The sequence below is a fragment of the Pseudophryne corroboree genome, chromosome 11 (genome assembly GCF_028390025.1).
Source record: "Pseudophryne corroboree isolate aPseCor3 chromosome 11, aPseCor3.hap2, whole genome shotgun sequence".
Classification (NCBI taxonomy): Eukaryota; Metazoa; Chordata; class Amphibia; order Anura; family Myobatrachidae; genus Pseudophryne; species Pseudophryne corroboree.
The window spans coordinates 63,657,847-63,675,504 of record NC_086454.1 but is presented as its reverse complement, the minus strand read 5'-3'; the positions used below and the strand labels follow the sequence as shown (position 1 = coordinate 63,675,504).

General features: G+C 34.7%; 16 non-coding genes across 16 annotated transcripts; all 16 read right to left on the bottom strand.

Moving 5' to 3' along the window:
- Positions 1-271: 271 nt before the first annotated feature.
- Positions 272-353, bottom strand: TRNAS-ACU (transfer RNA serine (anticodon ACU)). The gene has a single exon. It is a non-coding gene; the product is annotated as a tRNA-Ser (tRNA).
- A 766-nt stretch (positions 354-1,119) lies between these two features.
- On the bottom strand, positions 1,120-1,201 carry TRNAS-GCU (transfer RNA serine (anticodon GCU)). The gene has a single exon. It is a non-coding gene; the product is annotated as a tRNA-Ser (tRNA).
- A 748-nt stretch (positions 1,202-1,949) lies between these two features.
- On the bottom strand, positions 1,950-2,031 carry TRNAG-GCC (transfer RNA glycine (anticodon GCC)). Its single transcript has one exon. It is a non-coding gene; the product is annotated as a tRNA-Gly (tRNA).
- A 1,576-nt stretch (positions 2,032-3,607) lies between these two features.
- On the bottom strand, positions 3,608-3,689 carry TRNAS-GCU (transfer RNA serine (anticodon GCU)). The gene has a single exon. It is a non-coding gene; the product is annotated as a tRNA-Ser (tRNA).
- Positions 3,690-5,265: 1,576 nt separating this feature from the next.
- Positions 5,266-5,347, bottom strand: TRNAS-GCU (transfer RNA serine (anticodon GCU)). The gene has a single exon. It is a non-coding gene; the product is annotated as a tRNA-Ser (tRNA).
- Positions 5,348-6,113: 766 nt separating this feature from the next.
- TRNAS-GCU (transfer RNA serine (anticodon GCU)) lies at positions 6,114-6,195 on the bottom strand. The gene has a single exon. It is a non-coding gene; the product is annotated as a tRNA-Ser (tRNA).
- A 767-nt stretch (positions 6,196-6,962) lies between these two features.
- Positions 6,963-7,044, bottom strand: TRNAS-GCU (transfer RNA serine (anticodon GCU)). The gene has a single exon. It is a non-coding gene; the product is annotated as a tRNA-Ser (tRNA).
- Positions 7,045-8,620: 1,576 nt separating this feature from the next.
- Positions 8,621-8,702, bottom strand: TRNAS-GCU (transfer RNA serine (anticodon GCU)). The gene has a single exon. It is a non-coding gene; the product is annotated as a tRNA-Ser (tRNA).
- A 766-nt stretch (positions 8,703-9,468) lies between these two features.
- On the bottom strand, positions 9,469-9,550 carry TRNAS-GCU (transfer RNA serine (anticodon GCU)). Its single transcript has one exon. It is a non-coding gene; the product is annotated as a tRNA-Ser (tRNA).
- Positions 9,551-10,317: 767 nt separating this feature from the next.
- TRNAS-GCU (transfer RNA serine (anticodon GCU)) lies at positions 10,318-10,399 on the bottom strand. Its single transcript has one exon. It is a non-coding gene; the product is annotated as a tRNA-Ser (tRNA).
- A 1,575-nt stretch (positions 10,400-11,974) lies between these two features.
- On the bottom strand, positions 11,975-12,056 carry TRNAS-GCU (transfer RNA serine (anticodon GCU)). The gene has a single exon. It is a non-coding gene; the product is annotated as a tRNA-Ser (tRNA).
- A 766-nt stretch (positions 12,057-12,822) lies between these two features.
- On the bottom strand, positions 12,823-12,904 carry TRNAS-GCU (transfer RNA serine (anticodon GCU)). The gene has a single exon. It is a non-coding gene; the product is annotated as a tRNA-Ser (tRNA).
- A 749-nt stretch (positions 12,905-13,653) lies between these two features.
- TRNAS-GCU (transfer RNA serine (anticodon GCU)) lies at positions 13,654-13,735 on the bottom strand. The gene has a single exon. It is a non-coding gene; the product is annotated as a tRNA-Ser (tRNA).
- Positions 13,736-14,502: 767 nt separating this feature from the next.
- Positions 14,503-14,584, bottom strand: TRNAS-GCU (transfer RNA serine (anticodon GCU)). Its single transcript has one exon. It is a non-coding gene; the product is annotated as a tRNA-Ser (tRNA).
- Positions 14,585-15,333: 749 nt separating this feature from the next.
- Positions 15,334-15,415, bottom strand: TRNAS-GCU (transfer RNA serine (anticodon GCU)). Its single transcript has one exon. It is a non-coding gene; the product is annotated as a tRNA-Ser (tRNA).
- A 1,556-nt stretch (positions 15,416-16,971) lies between these two features.
- Positions 16,972-17,053, bottom strand: TRNAS-GCU (transfer RNA serine (anticodon GCU)). The gene has a single exon. It is a non-coding gene; the product is annotated as a tRNA-Ser (tRNA).
- Between the last annotated feature and the right edge of the window lie 605 nt (positions 17,054-17,658).

Here is a 17,658-nt window from a genome sequence, read left to right as displayed (position 1 = left end):
CATAGACTTTAATTATCTAACATAAATTATTTTAACCTATACTTGTGAGTTAATCCACCATCATGGGGAAATAAAGCATTTGCCAAACAAATTCAAGATAGTAGTATTGACAATGCATGTTCAAATATCAAGACACTTGCTCATGTTTACCATCTTAAAGTAGACTTCTTGATTTGACTTGTTTATTTTGGCCATTTTTGTGTCAGCTTCACTTGCTGGTTTATGATGCAGTATTTGTAAAAATGCCTCTTCTACCGAAAGAGCATTGTGACAACGAGGATGGGATTTGAACCCATGCGTGCAGAGCACAATGGATTAGTAGCCCATCGCCTTAACCACTCGGCCACCTCGTCTCACTGGTATGCAATTTGGCAAACTTTCCAACACCACTTGTTATACTTCAAAGTCAATTCTTTATGTTCTTGTAGATTGTGTCATTTTCACAATCACGAGCTTGATAGCAAGTCGACTTTCAACCATCCTTGGCTTTAGGAACATTTATTTAATTTTAACCGAAACTTGTGAACAAATCCACCATCACCCACCTCACAAACAAAAATGATTTTTAATACTTCTGGCCAATAACATGACCTTCTCTGTAAAAGTAATGTATTAATTTTCACTAAATGTGTTCTATGCTTGTCTTTAATGAAGTGACAGACTATGTTACATGAGTTACAGTAATTTCAAATCTCTGCAAATATTACAAACATCACCATTTAGAGTTTGCTGTCACTGTAATGTAAACAAGAAAATTATGCAGGAATAAGGTTTAACCTATATTAAGGGCTCTGCTGTAAAAAAATTTAACTGCACCCCATATCAGTTTAATAAAGCCCAAGAAATGTCATAGACTTTAATTATCTAACATAAATTATTTTAACCTATACTTGTGAGTTAATCCACCATCATGGGGAAATAAAGCATTTGCCAAACAAATTCAAGATAGTAGTATTGACAATGCATGTTCAAATATCAAGACACTTGCTCATGTTTACCATCTTAAAGTAGACTTCTTGATTTGACTTGTTTATTTTGGCCATTTTTGTGTCAGCTTCACTTGCTGGTTTATGATGCAGTATTTGTAAAAATACCTCTTCTACCGAAAGAGCATTGTGACGACGAGGATGGGATTTGAACCCATGCGCGCAGAGCACAATGGATTAGCAACCCATCGCCTTAACCACTCGGCCACCTCGTCTCACTTGTATGCAATCTGGCAAACTTTCCAACACCACTTGTTATACTTCAAAGTCATTTCTTTATGTTCTTGTAGATTGTGTCATTTTCACAATCACGAGCTTGATAGCAAGTCGACTTTCAACCATCCTTGGCTTTAGGAACATTTATTTAATTTTAACCGAAACTTGTGAACAAATCCACCATCACCCACCTCACAAACAAAAATGATTTTTAATACTTCTGGCCAATAACATGACCTTCTCTGTAAAAATAATGTATTAATTTTCACTAAATGTGTTCTATGCTTGTCTTTAATGAAGTGACAGACTATGTTACATGAGTTACAGTAATTTCAAATCGCTGCAAATATTACAAACATCACCATTTAGAGTTTGCTGTCACTGTAATGTAAACAAGAAAATTATGCAGGAATAAGGTTTAACCTATATTAAGGGCTCTGCTGTAAAAAAAATTTAACTGCATCCCATATCAGTTTAACAAAGCCCAAGAAATGTCATAGACTTTAATTATCTAAACATAAATCATTTTAACCTATACTTGTGAGCTAATCCACCATCATGGGGAATAAAGCATTTGCAAAATAAATTCTAGGTAGTAGTATTGACATTGCATGTTCAAATATCAAGACACTTGCTCATGTTTACCATCTTAAAGTAGACTTCTTGATTTGACTTGTTTATTTTGGCCATTTGTGTGTCAGTAGCAGTATTTGTAAAAATGCCTCTTCTACCTAAAAAGTATAGTGACGACTAGGATGGGATTTGAACCTATGCGTGCTGAGCACAATGGATTGGCAGTCCATCGCCTTAACCACTCGGCCACCTCGTCTCACTAGTATGCAATTTGGCAAACATTCCAACACCACTAGTTATACTTCAAAGTCAATTCTTTATGTTCTTGTAGATTGTGTCATTTTCACAATCACGAGCTTAATAGCAAGTCGACTTTCAACCATCCTTGGCTTTAGGAACATTTATTTAATTTTAACCGAAACTTGTGAACAAATCCACCATCACCCACCTCACAAACAAAAATGATTTTTAATACTTCTGGCCAATAACATGACCTTCTCTGTAAAAGTAATGTATTAATTTTCACTAAATGTGTTCTATGCTTGTCTTTAATGAAGTGACAGACTATGTTACATGAGTTACAGTAGTTTCAAATCTCTGCAAATATTACAAACATCACCATTTAGAGTTTGCGGTCACTGTAATGTAAACAAGAAAATTATGCAGGAATAAGGTTTAACCTATATTAAGGGCTCTGCTGTAAAAATGTTTTAACTGCATCCCATATCAGTTTAACAAAGCCCAAGAAATGTCATAGACTTTAAATTATCTAAACATAAATCATTTTAACCTATACTTGTGAGCTAATCCACCATCATGGGGGATAAAGCATTTGCAAAATAAATTCTAGATAGTAGTATTGACATTGCATGTTCAAATATCAAGACACTTGCTCATGTTTACCATCTTAAAGTAGACTTCTTGATTTGACTTGTTTATTTTGGCCATTTGTGTGTCAGTAGCAGTATTTGTAAAAATGCCTCTTCTACCTAAAAAGCATTGTGACGACGAGGATGAGCACAATGGATTAGCAGTCCATCGCCTTAACCACTCGGCCACCTCGTCTCACTGGTATGCAATCTGGCAAACTTTCCAACACCACTTGTTATACTTCAAAGTCAATTCTTTATGTTCTTGTAGATTGTGTCATTTTCACAATCACGAGCTTGATAGCAAGTCGACTTTCAACCATCCTTGGCTTTAGGAACATTTATTTAATTTTAACCGAAACTTGTGAACAAATCCACCATCACCTACCTCACAAACAAAAATGATTTTTAATACTTCTGGCCAATAAAATGACCTTCTCTGTAAAAGTAATGTATTAATTTTCACTAAATGTGTTCTATGCTTGTCTTTAATGTAGTGACAGACTATGTTACATGAGTTACAGTAATTTCAAATCTCTGCAAATATTACAAACATCACCATTTAGAGTTTGCTGTCACTGTAATGTAAACAAGAAAATTGTGCAGGAATAAGGTTTAACCTATATTAAGGGCTCTGCTGTAAAAAAATTTAACTGCACCCCATATCAGTTTAATAAAGCCCAAGAAATGTCATAGACTTTAATTATCTAAACATAAATTATTTTAACCTATACTTGTGAGTTAATCCACCATCGCGGGGAAATAAAGCATTTGCCAAACAAATTCAAGATAGTAGTATTGACAATGCATGTTCAAATATCAAGACACTTGCTCATGTTTACCATCTTAAAGTAGACTTCTTGATTTGACTTGTTTATTTTGGCCATTTTTGTATCAGCTTCACTGGCTGGTTTATGATGCAGTATTTGTAAAAATGCCTCTTCTACCGAAAGAGCATTGTGACGACGAGGATGGGATTTGAACCCATGCGTGCAGAGCACAATGGATTAGCAGTCCATCGCCTTAACCACTCGGCCACCTCGTCTCACTGGTATGCAATCTGGCAAACTTTCCAACACCACTTGTTATACTTCAAAGTCAATTCTTTATGTTCTTGTAGATTGTGTCATTTTCACAATCACGAGCTTGATAGCAAGTCGACTTTCAACCATCCTTGGCTTTAGGAACATTTATTTAATTTTAACCGAAACTTGTGAACAAATTCACCATCATCCACCTCACAAACAAAAATGATTTTTAATACTTCTGGCCAATAACATGACCTTCTCTGTAAAAGTAATGTATTAATTTTCACTAAATGTGTTCTATGCTTGTCTTTAATGAGGTGACAGACTATGTAACATGAGTTACAGTAATTTCAAATCTCTGCAAATATTACAAACATCACCATTTAGAGTTTGCGGTCACTGTAATGTAAACAAGAAAATTATGCAGGAATAAGGTTTAACCTATATTAAGGGCTCTGCTGTAAAAATGTTTTAACTGCATCCCATATCAGTTTAACAAAGCCCAAGAAATGTCATAGACTTTAAATTATCTAAACATAAATCATTTTAACCTATACTTGTGAGCTAATCCACCATCATGGGGAATAAAGCATTTGCAAAATAAATTCTAGATAGTAGTATTGACATTGCATGTTCAAATATCAAGACACTTGCTCATGTTTACCATCTTAAAGTAGACTTCTTGATTTGACTTGTTTATTTTGGCCATTTGTGTGTCAGTAGCAGTATTTGTAAAAATGCCTCTTCTACCTAAAAAGCATTGTGACGACGAGGATGAGCACAATGGATTAGCAGTCCATCGCCTTAACCACTCGGCCACCTCGTCTCACTGGTATGCAATCTGGCAAACTTTCCAACACCACTTGTTATACTTCAAAGTCAATTCTTTATGTTCTTGTAGATTGTGTCATTTTCACAATCACGAGCTTGATAGCAAGTCGACTTTCAACCATCCTTGGCTTTAGGAACATTTATTTAATTTTAACCGAAACTTGTGAACAAATCCACCATCACCCACCTCACAAACAAAAATGATTTTTAATACTTCTGGCCAATAAAATGACCTTCTCTGTAAAAGTAATGTATTAATTTTCACTAAATGTGTTCTATGCTTGTCTTTAATGAAGTGACAGACTATGTTACATGAGTTACAGTAATTTCAAATCTCTGCAAATATTACAAACATCACCATTTAGAGTTTGCTGTCACTGTAATGTAAACAAGAAAATGATGCAGGAATAAGGTTTAACCTATATTAAGGGCTCTGCTGTAAAAAAATTTAACTGCACCCTATATCAGTTTAATAAATCCCAAGAAATGTCATAGACTTTAATTATCTAAACATAAATTATTTTAACCTATACTTGTGAGTTAATCCACCATCGCGGGGAAATAAAGCATTTGCCAAACAAATTCAAGATAGTAGTATTGACAATGCATGTTCAAATATCAAGACACTTGCTCATGTTTACCATCTTAAAGTAGACTTCTTGATTTGACTTGTTTATTTTGGCCATTTTTGTGTCAGCTTCACTGGCTGGTTTATGATGCAGTATTTGTAAAAATGCCTCTTCTACCGAAAGAGCATTGTGACGATGAGGATGGGATTTGAACCCATGCGTGCAGAGTACAATGGATTAGCAGTACATCGCCTTAACCACTCGGCCACCTCGTCTCACTGGTATGCTATCTGGCAAACTTTCCAACACCACTTGTTATACTTCAAAGTCAATTCTTTATGTTCTTGTAGATTGTGTCATTTTCACAATCACGAGCTTGATAGCAAGTCGACTTTCAACCATCCTTGGCTTTAGGAACATTTATTTAATTTTAACCAAAACTTGTGAACAAATCCACCATCACCCACCTCACAAACAAAAATGATTTTTAATACTTCTGGCCAATAACATGACCTTCTCTGTAAAAGTAATGTATTAATTTTCACTAAATGTGTTCTATGCTTGTCTTTAATGAGGTGACAGACTATGTTACATGAGTTACAGTAATTTCAAATCTCTGCAAATATTACAAACATCACCATTTAGAGTTTGCTGTCACTGTAATGTAAACAAGAAAATTATGCAGGAATAAGGTTTAACCTATATTAAGGGCTCTGCTGTAAAAAATTTTAACTGCACCCCATATCAGTTTAATAAAGCCTAATAAATGTCATAGACTTTAATTATCTAACATAAATTATTTTAACCTATACTTGTGAGTTAATCCACCATCATGGGGAAATAAAGCATTTGCCAAACAAATTCAAGATAGTAGTATTGACAATGCATGTTCAAATATCAAGACACTTGCTCATGTTTACCATCTTAAAGTAGACTTCTTGATTTGACTTGTTTATTTTGGCCATTTTTGTGTCCGCTTCACTTGCTGGTTTATGATGCAGTATTTATAAAAATGCCTCTTCTACCGAAAGAGCATTGTGACGACGAGAATGGGATTTGAACCCATGCGCGCAGAGCACAATGGATTAGCAGCCCATCGCCTTAACCACTCGGCCACCTCGTCTCACTTGTATTCAATCTGGCAAACTTTCCAACACCACTTGTTATACTTCAAAGTCAATTCTTTATGTTCTTGTAGATTGTGTCATTTTCACAATCACGAGCTTGATAGCAAGTCGACTTTCAACCATCCTTGGCTTTAGGAACATTTATTTAATTTTAACCGAAACTTGTGAACAAATCCACCATCACCCACCTCACAAACAAAAATGATTTTTAATACTTCTGGCCAATAACATGACCTTCTCTGTAAAAATAATGTATTAATTTTCACTAAATGTGTTCTATGCTTGTCTTTAATGAAGTGACAGACTATGTTACATGAGTTACAGTAATTTCAAATCGCTGCAAATATTACAAACATCACCATTTAGAGTTTGCTGTCACTGTAATGTAAACAAGAAAATTATGCAGGAATAAGGTTTAACCTATATTAAGGGCTCTGCTGTAAAAAAATTTAACTGCACCCTATATCAGTTTAATAAAGCCCAAGAAATGTCATAGACTTTAATTATCTAAACATAAATTATTTTAACCTATACTTGTGAGTTAATCCACCATCGCGGGGAAATAAAGCATTTGCCAAACAAATTCAAGATAGTAGTATTGACAATGCATGTTCAAATATCAAGACACTTGCTCATGTTTACCATCTTAAAGTAGACTTCTTGATTTGACTTGTTTATTTTGGCCATTTTTGTGTCAGCTTCACTGGCTGGTTTATGATGCAGTATTTGTAAAAATGCCTCTTCTACCGAAAGAGCATTGTGACGACGAGGATGGGATTTGAACCCATGCGTGCAGAGCACAATGGATTAGCAGTCCATCGCCTTAACCACTCGGCCACCTCGTCTCACTGGTATGCAATCTGGCAAACTTTCCAACACCACTTGTTATACTTCAAAGTCAATTCTTTATGTTCTTGTAGATTGTGTCATTTTCACAATCACGAGCTTGATAGCAAGTCGACTTTCAACCATCCTTGGCTTTAGGAACATTTATTTAATTTTAACCGAAACTTGTGAACAAATTCACCATCATCCACCTCACAAACAAAAATGATTTTTAATACTTCTGGCCAATAACATGACCTTCTCTGTAAAAGTAATGTATTAATTTTCACTAAATGTGTTCTATGCTTGTCTTTAATGAGGTGACAGACTATGTAACATGAGTTACAGTAATTTCAAATCTCTGCAAATATTACAAACATCACCATTTAGAGTTTGCGGTCACTGTAATGTAAACAAGAAAATTATGCAGGAATAAGGTTTAACCTATATTAAGGGCTCTGCTGTAAAAATGTTTTAACTGCATCCCATATCAGTTTAACAAAGCCCAAGAAATGTCATAGACTTTAAATTATCTAAACATAAATCATTTTAACCTATACTTGTGAGCTAATCCACCATCATGGGGAATAAAGCATTTGCAAAATAAATTCTAGATAGTAGTATTGACATTGCATGTTCAAATATCAAGACACTTGCTCATGTTTACCATCTTAAAGTAGACTTCTTGATTTGACTTGTTTATTTTGGCCATTTGTGTGTCAGTAGCAGTATTTGTAAAAATGCCTCTTCTACCTAAAAAGCATTGTGACGACGAGGATGAGCACAATGGATTAGCAGTCCATCGCCTTAACCACTCGGCCACCTCGTCTCACTGGTATGCAATCTGGCAAACTTTCCAACACCACTTGTTATACTTCAAAGTCAATTCTTTATGTTCTTGTAGATTGTGTCATTTTCACAATCACGAGCTTGATAGCAAGTCGACTTTCAACCATCCTTGGCTTTAGGAACATTTATTTAATTTTAACCGAAACTTGTGAACAAATCCACCATCACCCACCTCACAAACAAAAATGATTTTTAATACTTCTGGCCAATAAAATGACCTTCTCTGTAAAAGTAATGTATTAATTTTCACTAAATGTGTTCTATGCTTGTCTTTAATGAAGTGACAGACTATGTTACATGAGTTACAGTAATTTCAAATCTCTGCAAATATTACAAACATCACCATTTAGAGTTTGCTGTCACTGTAATGTAAACAAGAAAATGATGCAGGAATAAGGTTTAACCTATATTAAGGGCTCTGCTGTAAAAAAATTTAACTGCACCCTATATCAGTTTAATAAATCCCAAGAAATGTCATAGACTTTAATTATCTAAACATAAATTATTTTAACCTATACTTGTGAGTTAATCCACCATCGCGGGGAAATAAAGCATTTGCCAAACAAATTCAAGATAGTAGTATTGACAATGCATGTTCAAATATCAAGACACTTGCTCATGTTTACCATCTTAAAGTAGACTTCTTGATTTGACTTGTTTATTTTGGCCATTTTTGTGTCAGCTTCACTGGCTGGTTTATGATGCAGTATTTGTAAAAATGCCTCTTCTACCGAAAGAGCATTGTGACGATGAGGATGGGATTTGAACCCATGCGTGCAGAGTACAATGGATTAGCAGTACATCGCCTTAACCACTCGGCCACCTCGTCTCACTGGTATGCTATCTGGCAAACTTTCCAACACCACTTGTTATACTTCAAAGTCAATTCTTTATGTTCTTGTAGATTGTGTCATTTTCACAATCACGAGCTTGATAGCAAGTCGACTTTCAACCATCCTTGGCTTTAGGAACATTTATTTAATTTTAACCAAAACTTGTGAACAAATCCACCATCACCCACCTCACAAACAAAAATGATTTTTAATACTTCTGGCCAATAACATGACCTTCTCTGTAAAAGTAATGTATTAATTTTCACTAAATGTGTTCTATGCTTGTCTTTAATGAGGTGACAGACTATGTTACATGAGTTACAGTAATTTCAAATCTCTGCAAATATTACAAACATCACCATTTAGAGTTTGCTGTCACTGTAATGTAAACAAGAAAATTATGCAGGAATAAGGTTTAACCTATATTAAGGGCTCTGCTGTAAAAAATTTTAACTGCACCCCATATCAGTTTAATAAAGCCTAATAAATGTCATAGACTTTAATTATCTAACATAAATTATTTTAACCTATACTTGTGAGTTAATCCACCATCATGGGGAAATAAAGCATTTGCCAAACAAATTCAAGATAGTAGTATTGACAATGCATGTTCAAATATCAAGACACTTGCTCATGTTTACCATCTTAAAGTAGACTTCTTGATTTGACTTGTTTATTTTGGCCATTTTTGTGTCCGCTTCACTTGCTGGTTTATGATGCAGTATTTATAAAAATGCCTCTTCTACCGAAAGAGCATTGTGACGACGAGAATGGGATTTGAACCCATGCGCGCAGAGCACAATGGATTAGCAGCCCATCGCCTTAACCACTCGGCCACCTCGTCTCACTTGTATTCAATCTGGCAAACTTTCCAACACCACTTGTTATACTTCAAAGTCAATTCTTTATGTTCTTGTAGATTGTGTCATTTTCACAATCACGAGCTTGATAGCAAGTCGACTTTCAACCATCCTTGGCTTTAGGAACATTTATTTAATTTTAACCGAAACTTGTGAACAAATCCACCATCACCCACCTCACAAACAAAAATGATTTTTAATACTTCTGGCCAATAACATGACCTTCTCTGTAAAAATAATGTATTAATTTTCACTAAATGTGTTCTATGCTTGTCTTTAATGAAGTGACAGACTATGTTACATGAGTTACAGTAATTTCAAATCGCTGCAAATATTACAAACATCACCATTTAGAGTTTGCTGTCACTGTAATGTAAACAAGAAAATTATGCAGGAATAAGGTTTAACCTATATTAAGGGCTCTGCTGTAAAAAAATTTAACTGCACCCTATATCAGTTTAATAAAGCCCAAGAAATGTCATAGACTTTAATTATCTAAACATAAATTATTTTAACCTATACTTGTGAGTTAATCCACCATCGCGGGGAAATAAAGCATTTGCCAAACAAATTCAAGATAGTAGTATTGACAATGCATGTTCAAATATCAAGACACTTGCTCATGTTTACCATCTTAAAGTAGACTTCTTGATTTGACTTGTTTATTTTGGCCATTTTTGTGTCAGCTTCACTGGCTGGTTTATGATGCAGTATTTGTAAAAATGCCTCTTCTACCGAAAGAGCATTGTGACGACGAGGATGGGATTTGAACCCATGCGTGCAGAGTACAATGGATTAGCAGTACATCGCCTTAACCACTCGGCCAACTCGTCTCACTGGTATGCTATCTGGCAAACTTTCCAACACCACTTGTTATACTTCAAAGTCAATTCTTTATGTTCTTGTAGATTGTGTCATTTTCACAATCACGAGCTTGATAGCAAGTCGACTTTCAACCATCCTTGGCTTTAGGAACATTTATTTAATTTTAACCGAAACTTGTGAACAAATTCACCATCATCCACCTCACAAACAAAAATGATTTTTAATACTTCTGGCCAATAACATGACCTTCTCTGTAAAAGTAATGTATTCATTTTCACTAAATGTGTTCTATGCTTGTCTTTAATGAGGTGACAGACTATGTTACATGAGTTACAGTATTTTCAAATCTCTGCAAATATTACAAACATCACCATTTAGAGTTTGCGGTCACTGTAATGTAAACAAGAAAATTATGCAGGTATAAGGTTTAACCTATATTAAGGGCTCTGCTGTAAAAATGTTTTAACTGCATCCCATATCAGTTTAACAAAGCCCAAGAAATGTCATAGACTTTAAATTATCTAAACATAAATCATTTTAACCTATACTTGTGAGCTAATCCACCATCATGGGGGATAAAGCATTTGCACTATAAATTCTAGATAGTAGTATTGACATTGCATGTTCAAATATCAAGACACTTGCTCATGTTTACCATCTTAAAGTAGACTTCTTGATTTGACTTGTTTATTTTGGCCATTTGTGTGTCAGTAGCAGTATTTGTAAAAATGCCTCTTCTACCTAAAAAGCATTGTGACGACGAGGATGAGCACAATGGATTAGCAGTCCATCGCCTTAACCACTCGGCCACCTCGTCTCACTGGTATGCAATTTGGCAAACTTTCCAACACCACTTGTTATACTTCAAAGTCAATTCTTTATGTTCTTGTAGATTGTGTCATTTTCACAATCACGAGCTTGATAGCAAGTCGACTTTCAACCATCCTTGGCTTTAGGAACATTTATTTAATTTTAACCGAAACTTGTGAACAAATTCACCATCATCCACCTCACAAACAAAAATGATTTTTAATACTTCTGGCCAATAACATGACCTTCTCTGTAAAAGTAATGTATTAATTTTCACTAAATGTGTTCTATGCTTGTCTTTAATGAGGTGACAGACTATGTTACATGAGTTACAGTAATTTCAAATCTCTGCAAATATTACAAACATCACCATTTAGAGTTTGCTGTCACTGTAATGTAAACAAGAAAATTATGCAGGAATAAGGTTTAACCTATATTAAGGGCTCTGCTGTAAAAATTTTTAACTGCACCCCATATCAGTTTAATAAAGCCCAATAAATGTCATAGACTTTAATTATCTAACATAAATTATTTTAACCTATACTTGTGAGTTAATCCACCATCATGGGGAAATAAAGCATTTGCCAAACAAATTCAAGATAGTAGTATTGACAATGCATGTTCAAATATCAAGACACTTGCTCATGTTTACCATCTTAAAGTAGACTTCTTGATTTGACTTGTTTATTTTGGCCATTTTTGTGTCCGCTTCACTTGCTGGTTTATGATGCAGTATTTATAAAAATGCCTCTTCTACCGAAAGAGCATTGTGACGACGAGAATGGGATTTGAACCCATGCGCGCAGAGCACAATGGATTAGCAGCCAATCGCCTTAACCACTCGGCCACCTCGTCTCACTTGTATGCAATCTGGCAAACTTTCCAACACCACTTGTTATACTTCAAAGTCAATTCTTTATGTTCTTGTAGATTGTGTCATTTTCACAATCACGAGCTTGATAGCAAGTCGACTTTCAACCATCCTTGGCTTTAGGAACATTTATTTAATTTTAACCGAAACTTGTGAACAAATCCACCATCACCCACCTCACAAACAAAAATGATTTTTAATACTTCTGGCCAATAACATGACCTTCTCTGTAAAAATAATGTATTAATTTCACTAAATGTGTTCTATGCTTGTCTTTAATGAAGTGACAGACTATGTTACATGAGTTACAGTAATTTCAAATCGCTGCAAATATTACAAACATCACCATTTAGAGTTTGCTGTCACTGTAATGTAAACAAGAAAATTATGCAGGAATAAGGTTTAACCTATATTAAGGGCTCTGCTGTAAAAAAATTTAACTGCACCCTATATCAGTTTAATAAAGCCCAAGAAATGTCATAGACTTTAATTATCTAAACATAAATTATTTTAACCTATACTTGTGAGTTAATCCACCATCGCGGGGAAATAAAGCATTTGCCAAACAAATTCAAGATAGTAGTATTGACAATGCATGTTCAAATATCAAGACACTTGCTCATGTTTACCATCTTAAAGTAGACTTCTTGATTTGACTTGTTTATTTTGGCCATTTTTGTGTCAGCTTCACTGGCTGGTTTATGATGCAGTATTTGTAAAAATGCCTCTTCTACCGAAAGAGCATTGTGACGACGAGGATGGGATTTGAACCCATGCATGCAGAGTACAATGGATTAGCAGTACATCGCCTTAACCACTCGGCCACCTCGTCTCACTGGTATGCTATCTGGCAAACTTTCCAACACCACTTGTTATACTTCAAAGTCAATTCTTTATGTTCTTGTAGATTGTGTCATTTTCACAATCACGAGCTTGATAGCAAGTCGACTTTCAACCATCCTTGGCTTTAGGAACATTTATTTAATTTTAACCGAAACTTGTGAACAAATTCACCATCATCCACCTCACAAACAAAAATTATTTTTAATACTTCTGGCCAATAACATGACCTTCTCTGTAAAAGTAATGTATTAATTTTCACTAAATGTGTTCTATGCTTGTCTTTAATGAGGTGACAGACTATGTTACATGAGTTACAGTAATTTCAAATCTCTGCAAATATTACAAACATCACCATTTAGAGTTTGCGGTCACTGTAATGTAAACAAGAAAATTATGCAGGAATAAGGTTTAACCTATATTAAGGGCTCTGCTGTAAAAATGTTTTAACTGCATCCCATATCAGTTTAACAAAGCCCAAGAAATGTCATAGACTTTAAATTATCTAAACATAAATCATTTTAACCTATACTTGTGAGCTAATCCACCATCATGGGGGATAAAGCATTTGCAAAATAAATTCTAGATAGTAGTATTGACATTGCATGTTCAAATATCAAGACACTTGCTCATGTTTACCATCTTAAAGTAGACTTCTTGATTTGACTTGTTTATTTTGGCCATTTGTGTGTCAGTAGCAGTATTTGTAAAAATGCCTCTTCTACCTAAAAAGCATTGTGACGACGAGGATGGGATTTGAACCCATGCGTGCAGAGCACAATGGATTAGCAGTCCATCGCCTTAACCACTCGGCCACCTCGTCTCACTGGTATGCAATCTGGCAAACATTCCAACACCACTAGTTATACTTCAAAGTGAATTCTTTATGTTCTTGTAGATTGTGTCATTTTCACAATCACGAGCTTGATAGCAAGTCGACTTTCAACCATCCTTGGCTTTAGGAACATTTATTTAATTTTAACCAAAACTTGTGAACAAATCCACCATCACCCACCTCACAAACAAAAATGATTTTTAATACTTCTGGCCAATAACATGACCTTCTCTGTAAAAATAATGTATTAATTTTCACTAAATGTGTTCTATGCTTGTCTTTAATGAAGTGACAGACTATGTTACATGAGTTACAGTAATTTCAAATCGCTGCAAATATTACAAACATCACCATTTAGAGTTTGCTGTCACTGTAATGTAAACAAGAAAATTATGCAGGAATAAGGTTTAACCTATATTAAGGGCTCTGCTGTAAAAAAAAATTAATTGCATCCCATATCAGTTTAACAAAGCCCAAGAAATGTCATAGACTTTAATTATCTAAACATAAATAATTTTAACCTATACTTGTGAGCTAATCCACCATCATGGGGAATAAAGCATTTGCAAAATAAATTCTAGATAGTAGTATTGACATTGCATGTTCAAATATCAAGACACTTGCTCATGTTTACCATCTTAAAGTAGACTTCTTGATTTGACTTGTTTATTTTGGCCATTTTTGTGTCAGCTTCACTGGCTGGTTTATGATGCAGTATTTGTAAAAATGCCTCTTCTACCGAAAGAGCATTGTGACGACGAGGATGGGATTTGAACCCATGCATGCAGAGTACAATGGATTAGCAGTACATCGCCTTAACCACTCGGCCACCTCGTCTCACTGGTATGCTATCTGGCAAACTTTCCAACACCACTTGTTATACTTCAAAGTCAATTCTTTATGTTCTTGTAGATTGTGTCATTTTCACAATCACGAGCTTGATAGCAAGTCGACTTTCAACCATCCTTGGCTTTAGGAACATTTATTTAATTTTAACCGAAACTTGTGAACAAATTCACCATCATCCACCTCACAAACAAAAATGATTTTTAATACTTCTGGCCAATAACATGACCTTCTCTGTAAAAGTAATGTATTAATTTTCACTAAATGTGTTCTATGCTTGTCTTTAATGAGGTGACAGACTATGTTACATGAGTTACAGTAATTTCAAATCTCTGCAAATATTACAAACATCACCATTTAGAGTTTGCGGTCACTGTAATGTAAACAAGAAAATTATGCAGGAATAAGGTTTAACCTATATTAAGGGCTCTGCTGTAAAAATGTTTTAACTGCATCCCATATCAGTTTAACAAAGCCCAAGAAATGTCATAGACTTTAAATTATCTAAACATAAATCATTTTAACCTATACTTGTGAGCTAATCCACCATCATGGGGGATAAAGCATTTGCAAAATAAATTCTAGATAGTAGTATTGACATTGCATGTTCAAATATCAAGACTCTTGCTCATGTTTACCATCTTAAAGTAGACTTCTTGATTTGACTTGTTTATTTTGGCCATTTGTGTGTCAGTAGCAGTATTTGTAAAAATGCCTCTTCTACCTAAAAAGCATTGTGACGACGAGGATGGGATTTGAACCCATGCGTGCAGAGCACAATGGATTAGCAGTCCATCGCCTTAACCACTCGGCCACCTCGTCTCACTGGTATGCAATCTGGCAAACATTCCAACACCACTAGTTATACTTCAAAGTGAATTCTTTATGTTCTTGTAGATTGTGTCATTTTCACAATCACGAGCTTGATAGCAAGTCGACTTTCAACCATCCTTGGCTTTAGGAACATTTATTTAATTTTAACCAAAACTTGTGAACAAATCCACCATCACCCACCTCACAAACAAAAATGATTTTTAATACTTCTGGCCAATAACATGACCTTCTCTGTAAAAATAATGTATTAATTTTCACTAAATGTGTTCTATGCTTGTCTTTAATGAAGTGACAGACTATGTTACATGAGTTACAGTAATTTCAAATCGCTGCAAATATTACAAACATCACCATTTAGAGTTTGCTGTCACTGTAATGTAAACAAGAAAATTATGCAGGAATAAGGTTTAACCTATATTAAGGGCTCTGCTGTAAAAAAAATTAATTGCATCCCATATCAGTTTAACAAAGCCCAAGAAATGTCATAGACTTTAATTATCTAAACATAAATAATTTTAACCTATACTTGTGAGCTAATCCACCATCATGGGGAATAAAGCATTTGCAAAATAAATTCTAGATAGTAGTATTGACATTGCATGTTCAAATATCAAGACACTTGCTCATGTTTACCATCTTAAAGTAGACTTCTTGATTTGACTTGTTTATTTTGGCCATTTGTGTGTCAGTAGCAGTATTTGTAAAAATGCCTCTTCTACCTAAAAAGCATTGTGACGACGAGGATGAGCACAATGGATTAGCAGTCCATCGCCTTAACCACTCGGCCACCTCGTCTCACTGGTATGCAATCTGGCAAACATTCCAACACCACTTGTTATACTTCAAAGTCAATTCTTTATGTTCTTGTAGATTGTGTCATTTTCACAATCACGAGCTTGATAGCAAGTCGACTTTCAACCATCCTTGGCTTTAGGAACATTTATTTAATTTTAACCGAAACTTGTGAACAAATCTACCATCATCCACCTCACAAACAAAAATGATTTTTAATACTTCTGGCCAATAACATGACCTTCTCTGTAAAAGTAATGTATTAATTTTCACTAAATGTGTTCTATGCTTGTCTTTAATGAGGTGACAGACTATGTTACATGAGTTACAGTAATTTCAAATCTCTGCAAATATTACAAACATCACCATTTCGAGTGTGCTGTCACTGTAATGTAAACAAGAAAATTATGCAGGAATAAGGTTTAACCTATATTAAGGGCTCTGCTGTAAAAATGTTTTAACTGCATCCCATATCAGTTTATCAAAGCCCAAGAAATGTCATAGACTTTAAATTATCTAAACATAAATCATTTTAACCTATACTTGTGAGCTAATCCACCATCATGGGGGATAAAGCATTTGCAAAATAAATTCTAGATAGTAGTATTGACATTGCATGTTCAAATATCAAGACACTTGCTCATGTTTACCATCTTAAAGTAGACTTCTTGATTTGACTTGTTTATTTTGGCCATTTGTGTGTCAGTAGCAGTATTTGTAAAAATGCCTCTTCTACCTAAAAAGCATTGTGACGACGAGGATGGGATTTAAACCCATGCGTGCAGAGCACAAAGGATTAGCAGTCCATCGCCTTAACCACTCGGCCATCTCGTCTCACTGGTATGCAATCTGGCAAACATTCCAACACCACTAGTTATACTTCAAAGTCAATTCTTTATGTTCTTGTAGATTGTGTCATTTTCACAATCACGAGCTTGATAGCAAGTCGACTTTCAACCATCCTTGGCTTTAGGAACATTTATTTAATTTTAACCAAAACTTGTGAACAAATCCACCATCACCCACCTCACAAACAAAAATGATTTTTAATACTTCTGGCCAATAACATGACCTTCTCTGTAAAAATAATGTATTAATTTTCACTAAATGTGTTCTATGCTTGTCTTTAATGAAGTGACAGACTATGTTACATGAGTTACAGTAATTTCAAATCGCTGCAAATATTACAAACATCACCATTTAGAGTTTGCTGTCACTGTAATGTAAACAAGAAAATTATGCAGGAATAAGGTTTAACCTATATTAAGGGCTCTGCTGTAAAAAAAAATTAATTGCATCCCATATCAGTTTAACAAAGCCCAAGAAATGTCATAGACTTTAATTATCTAAACATAAATAATTTTAACCTATACTTGTGAGCTAATCCACCATCATGGGGAATAAAGCATTTGCAAAATAAATTCTAGATAGTAGTATTG